Here is a 7,474-nt window from a genome sequence, read left to right as displayed (position 1 = left end):
TGAAATGTGTAGTCTAACTCTGCTATCCTGTTGATGTTGCCTGGGTCATAGAAGATTCTCTATAAATTTTTGTTGAATGCATTGAAACATGATGACTTGCTTATGGATGCTGGGAATGAGTAGGTTGCATTGTATCATTTTTCAGAATAGAGAATTAAGGAGTTTGCCTGAGGTAGTACAATGAGTCAGTGGCAGAACTGAGACTATAAACTGAGATTTTTGAGTATTTGGCCTGATTTATTTTTCCCATAAGATCCCTTCCAGGGACTTCCTGTTTTTATATTCAGGTCTCCATGGGTGTCTAAACATTTGATTTTCTTGCTAATGCTATGTCCTGCTTCAGGGTGATGCTTTATTTTTGTACCATGTTCCCTTAAGGAAACCCAAGGAAAGTGCATATAAGCTTTCTCTTTGCACCTCCCATGGAAGGTGTGAATTGCCTGTGGCTAGTTAATAATTTTCCACCAAGAAGAATGCTGTTACTTATGGGATTTACTAACACTTCCTATGAAGGCACTGGAGGAAAGTGTTTCTCTTCCAGTATTGTCAGATGTGACCCTGTGGCCAGCAGCTTGTCCGGAGGTAGACCTTGGGTGGTCTTCCAGATCTGGAGTTTGTCATCTAATGTGAATAGAGGAGGAAGTAAAAACTCACTTTTATAAGAAACAAAAGTAAAAGTGGCTTCATGGGGCTTCTGATTTAAACCAGTAAAAACAAGCCAACTTGAGCTAATTCTGAGCAGGGTCTACTTCTCTGTCTTCTGATTGTGTTTTTCTATGATTTTTATGTCCGGTAAAAATGTACCAGTTCATATATGGAAATAGAATAATGACAGAAGTCAGCACTGGAGAATAAAACATTCTGAGTCTGAAATGTAAATTTACAGAGTAGCCTGATCTGTTGATCCATTGATCAATCTATTGTAAACTAATCTTTTGATGTGATTTCAGTGCAATATTTGTGGCCTGTTTGAGAAGGGATTCTTGTAAAATCTGCCTGGTGTTCACATAACTGCAGACAGGAAGATTTTCTCTTGCCTTCCAATTCTCTTTCTAAAACACAAAGCTTCTCTATTATCCTTCTGTTTGAAAATCTTTAGTGCTTCCCTTTCGTCTGAAGAAATTTAGCAAATGGGCCAAGGTCACTCATGTTGTGGCCCTGATTTACCTTTCCGGCCTCTATTCCCATCACCCCCAAAATATACCCAAAGGAAATTCTTGTTATATTTCAAGTATGTATATTTCAAATATAGTTTTTATAGTCAGTGTTCACACTGCCCTCTTTGCCCAAAATCGGCTTCTCTTTCTGGGGCGATTTGATGTCTTCCAAGGTCCAGATCGAATGAGGTACTTCTCAGAGAGGAATAGAAATTAGTGATTCAGAACACAGACTCTGGTACTTGTCTCTCTGGATTCAAAGTCTACTTCCTCACCTGTGAAATGGGCATGATGGCAGCCCATGCCTAATGGTTATTAGATTTACAGAGGTTGGTGCATTTTGTACCTGGCATATGGTAAATATCACAGATGGTAGCTGCAACTCTCCTTTGTACCCCCCAGAAAAAGTCAGTTCTTCCACAGTAGTTTCTTTTTTTCCCCTCATACTAGTTTTCACTCTGATTTGTTACTCTATTTAATTGAAGATCCATCTGTCTCCTTTGCTGGACTCTGAACTTCCCCAAAGTGGAATTTGTTTCTTATTATTTACCATGGTATTTCCAAAGGCTGGCACATACCCTTTCACCATTTATTTTTAAAATAGCTTTATTGGGTTTTAATTGACAAAATGAACTATGCATATTTAAAATGTACAACTTGATAAAGTTTGACATATGCATATACCCATGAAATCATCATCACAATCCAAATAGTGAATCTCTCCTTCCCTTCAAAGCTCCCCCTGCCTCTTGTGATCCTTTCTCTCTACCCTCCTCCACTCTCTTCTTCAAGCAACTGTCATCTACTTTCTGTCACTAGAGATTCCTGTTAATTTTCTGGAACATTTTATAGGTGCAGTCATTTAGATGTACTTTTGTGTGGCTTCTTTCACTACATGTAGTATGTTAAGAATTTACTCCTTTCTATTGCTGAGTAGTAGTTCTTTATATTAATAATGGGTTTATTTACTCAATCACATGTAGATGAATTTCCGGGTTGTTTGCCATAATAGTTTTAGTAATTGCTTACTAAATTGAGTCACTTGTAGGGGAACTTTAACTAAAGGGAAACTGGTATATTCCCATATTTGCTTTCTGTAATATCTCCTATTTCAGAGAAAAAGTTCAAGATCAGCAGAAGCAGTTATATGAAACACTGGTTCTTTGTTGGCACTTGGGGTATACACTCTGATGTGCCACCTGGATTTCCCCTCAAACTTGCAGTGGCGGAAGGATGGCATCTGTCAGCTGGGTCTCTACCCCAAGGTCACACTGCCCTCAGAGGACCCCCAAAGGAGGGTTAAAGGTCTTGTCCCCTGGGCTCAAGTGGACCAAGAGTGATTCCAAAGAGCAAGTCTGTAAACTCCTACATCCAAAACTCTATTTCAACCTGTTTCCTGGGGCACCTGCCCAGGACAGCACTCAAAATAGATTGAATGTCAAATGGGCAAGTGAATGAGAGAATGAATGAACTCTCCATTTGAGGTATAAGCTCTGTTCTTTTTGCTCTGAAGAGTAAAAGGATGTATTTGATAATTTTTTCAAATCATTAAAGAAGCTGTAGGTTGCACTTGGGCAATGATGAATGCATCTCTTTCTCCACGGATGTGAGAGTTCGCTGGCCACACACCTCAACAAACGTCACGGTAGCCTGCTGGACTTAGAGGTTAGACGTGGTCGTCAGGGGAAACGCTGCAAGGCAGGCTTGTGAATGACATGCACTTGTGGTTTTCACCCTCCTCCCCACTCGCCTCCCCTCCACTTCAGCCTGCGGCCCTAGGGTTCCACAGGGGCGGGCAGCCCATGGTGGCCTCCTAGTCAGGGAGAGGAAACAATGAGAGTGGAGTGTGGTGGTCAGGGAGTGACCGCCTACTTATTTTCAAATGGAAAAGTGTCTGCTGACCACCTTGTATTGGGAGGCCTTGCCACTGATGCTCATTTGCCATTTAGATCCCCATTTCATGAAGTCCTCACAGTGTCTCAGTGCTAATCAGAAGTCACTTTTGATGGGTGACTTTGTGGAGACATATTTTAGAGAAGTAAATAAATATGCATGCAGTTTGCCATCATCATCTTGGTCAAGGTAGGCTGTCTGGGAGGGGAAAAGTAACTGAGAAAAGGGAGATTTTTTTTAAGGAGGTGAAAGATGCGTAGTTTTGAGGGTCTAAACATAGGGGGTTCCCCCCACACAGAAGCCACTGGGGTTTTTGTTACAGTTGCGAGAGGGCCCTGAGCTCTCTTCCTGGCCTTTCACGGTGCCTGTGAAGAATGTTGGCCTTTCCCAAGATGGGTGAGATCACTGAGGTGTGATTCTTTTGAATTTTGCTGTCAACTTCAACTAAGTGGCTGTGTGGTGACCTAAGCTGGAGCAACAGCCTTTGGAAGTAGTTGCTGATTGAGAAAAAGGCTTCCTCGAGCAGCAGGGCTTAGCAGAATGACTGTGGGGGTCGGTGACAGACAGAGCTGGCCTGGTCACTGGAGACTGTCACTAACAGCCATGTGACCTGAGCAGACTGTGCTGCTTGGTGCTGGTTTCCTGCTCTTCACCTGGGACACACCGCATCAGGCGACTGGGAGATGTGAGTTCACTACAGTAGCCAAAGGACGGGGCTCAGCACCATGTCACCCTGCAGCCCCCAGGTGTCTGGAGCCACCCCTCAGAAGCATGGTGGGTTAGATGTGCCTGCTAAAGGAAAGGGTCAAGTAAGCTTTGTTCTTTTTTTTTATATATATATATATTTTTTTAAATTTATTTATACAAGCACTGGGTACAGTCAGAAGTGCGGGAGGGTGAGAGAATTCACCAGAGTCAGAGCAGGGAGCAGAACAGGCAGAAGGACCAAAGTACACTGCTGAGGGGAGCAGTGGGCGGCAGGAGAGGTCTGCGCGCCATGTGGGACCCTCGCCGGCAGCCGGGGATCGAACTGGCGCTGCAGAGGCTGTGAGCAGCTTCGCAGCCCAGCGCCCAACCGCTGTGCCACCGGGGAGGCCCAAGTAAGCTTTGTTCTTAAGGCTTCTGCCTAGAGTTTAGTGGGTCATTCTGGGAATAGAACCCAAGTAGAGCTGATTTCAGAAGGAAATTGTGGTTTGGGGGGAATGTACCAAAGCTGCAGGTACCAGCTTCGGGTCTCAGTTCATAATCTCTCCTAGAACAAGTGACTTTTCTCTATGTCTTCATCAGCAGATGCATGGGTGGCATGTGTTGGGACATGGGGGGACATTTCCCACCCCATCTGGGTTCTTCTAAAGCTGATCAGAGGAGCAAGTTAACGTCAGACAGGTTAGCAGGATAAAAGGTCAAAGTTTGACATATGTATAGAGAATTTATGTGGTTTTAAATTCTAAAGAATATTGGAGTAGACCAGGGATATTTATTGTGCTTTCAGCGGCTTAGGGTATCAAGGGTAGGGGGTACGCTTCACATGATAGGTTAGAAGGGGTACTCTGAGAGGAAAGATGAGAGGTCATGTTCACTGAACCTAGAACTGGATAAGACTCCCCTTTCCACCCCCCAAATACATTTGCCTGGGTCATGAAAGGGGAGCAGCGATTGCTCCTCCTATTCGGAAAAGGGCAGAAAATAGGACAGGACAATCTCATCTTCAATTAGGGAGGAGCAAGGACTCAGACAAGGACAGAAGCTTCTCTTTAGCCTCAAGGGATTTCATGGCTCTTAGCTCAAAATACTCTGCCTATCAGAGGAGGGTGTCTTGAGGAGGTCAGTTCTGAGAAGCTTGGGGCGGTCTGACTTGGTACCTTTAGATGTTCAGCAGAGGCCTTTCAAACTGTATTCCAAAGAACCCAAGTACCCTCCCAGATGCCTTGGCATTCTGCCCTTTATTCCTTAGAATTTCTCTTAAACTATTAGTCCAGGCTCTGGGGTTAGGCTGATATGGTTAAAATCTCAGCTGCAGCACTGGGCAGCTCTGTGTGACTTTGGGCAAGTTATTGTAAATAACTGGGGCTTCCTTATTGTAAATTGGGGGTAATCATAGTATTTACTGAGTTGATGAGAAGAAGAAATAAGCCTACATATGTAAAGTACTTAGAAAAGTGCCTGATATATAGATAAGCATTCAATCAATACTGGCCTGTCACTGCATATCACCAATCTATATATTTGTTAAACCAGGTAAACTGGTTTCTGGGTGGACCTTTTGGGTTAAGAATAAAATTTAAGTGCTTCACATGGTCTGCAACAGAGGTAGGCAGTCTTTTCCCATAAAGGGTCAGCTAGTAAATGGCATTGTAGATCATGGTTCCTCTTACTCAACTCTGCTCCTATATCCTAGAAATATTCAAAGGTGATGTAGAAGTGATTGAGTGTCACTATTTGCCAATAAAACTTCATCTGTATGATTTCACTCATATGTTGAATATAAAGAAACAAAAGAACTTACAAAACTAAACCAAAACACACCCTAGAAATCTGACTGTAGAATTGAGGCTACCATTTGGCAGGGGTGGAGAGCAAAAGGAGGAAGGAACCCAATGGACCGTGGTGGAAGACTATGGGTACCTTGGTGGTGAGTGATGTGGTGACATAATCTGAAGACATAATGCAAACCCATGCCTCAAAATCATTGTGTTGTAATGTGACTCAGTGAAAAGAATACAATTTAAACAATACAAAAAAAAAAAAAACTTCATCTGTAGACATTGGAATTTGGATTTCATGGAATTATCATGTCATGAAATAATATTCTTCCTTTGATGTTTTTCAACCATTTAAAATTATAAAGTTGTTCTTAGATTGTAGGCTGCACAAACATAGGTTATAGGTCACTGTCTGCTTGGAGATGAGTTCACTGGCCCCTGGTTCCAGGACCCTGGGTTTTTGGGTTTTTCTGCTTCCAGCTTCTTCTCTCCTACTTAGTCATGACTACTAAGCTTGTAGCTCCTGGATCCCTTCTGTTCTAGCCTAGTTAGTTCCTTTCCACTTGGGGGTTTCTGCACTCATTCCATCTTGCTGGATCCTTCCTCATTTGATCTTCAACATGACCAGCTTCTGCTCAGCCTTAGCTGTTGGTTTCATTACCATCTGCTCAGGGACAACAAACCAGACTTCCATCTAAAGTGATACCCCATGTCTCGTATCCCTTCCAAAGTTACTCTCTACCATTTATCAGTTTATTTCCGAAAGAACATAGATCAGCATCTGTAACTACTTATTTCTGTATTCATTGTCTCTCCACTCCAGAAGACCAGAGACCTTGCTTTCTTTGCTGCTGTATCTTCAGCCTGCTACCCTGTTGGGAATCTAGTCTTTGGTAAAGTTATAGAAAAAATGAATCCACAACCTCAGTATCCTAGTATCTTTCACACAGAGTTAATACTGGATCCCCTTGCCTTATGAAATTGTTATGAGGATCAAATGGAAATGTGTTTTTAAAACTGTAGTTATACATGGGCCTCCTTGGTGGCACAGGGGTTAAAAGTCTCAGAGCTATCAAGCTATCGCCAGCCACTGCATCCTGAGTTCCATACCTGGCCAGGAAGCTAACCCACATATGGCACAGCAGACCGCTCCTGTCTCCCCCACTGCTCCCCTCAGCAGTGTATGTCAGTGGATTCCCCTGTTCCGCTTCCCACTCTGCGTCTGGTGAATCCTCTCACTCGCCAACCCCTGTACCCCTGGCCTACACCCTGTTCTTGTATGCATAAATAAATAAAATAAATCTTAAAAAAACCTGTAATTATACAAAAGGAAGGTAGTTAATCATTAAGGAAACCTCTTAGACAAACCACAAATTTCAGCCAAATTAACCACTTTTACTATTCTTTTCTAAACTAATGTTTAGAAAAAATAGCAAAATAATATCAGTAGGAATAAGGACATTTTTAGTCCTTGCCCCTGATACTCTCCTATAGCAACAGGAATGACTAGATGTGTGATTTTATCTTGAGCTTGCCAAAAACAATTATTTCTTTATTAGCATGCAGTATCTTTTTATTAGCATGTAGCATTAGATATTTTATAGTCACTCTGCTACTTGATACGCACACCCATAGTGTAGAGAACTACTGTGTCCATTTTGCAGGTGAACTGAGTTTAAGGAATCTAGCAAGTAGCAGAGTCAGGCTCATAACTTCACTCTAACTCTTGCAATAGAGCTTCTTGTCTGGTTCCGGAGGCTTTTCTCCAATGACGCACAGGCATTTTGGATTGCCCCCAACACAGTGACAGTCAGTGAGCGGAATAAACCTTGACATCTTTTCACCGCCAGGAGCAAGCCATCTGGATTTTACATGGTTATTTTTGGCCAAATGAAGTATTCTGTTTCTTCAGAAGATGGCTTTTTGGTTCTCCACTTTCAG

Source organism: Talpa europaea (assembly GCF_964194135.1).
Source record: "Talpa europaea genome assembly, chromosome: 12".
Taxonomy (NCBI): Eukaryota; Metazoa; Chordata; class Mammalia; order Eulipotyphla; family Talpidae; genus Talpa; species Talpa europaea.
This window is presented reverse-complemented; position numbering follows the sequence as displayed.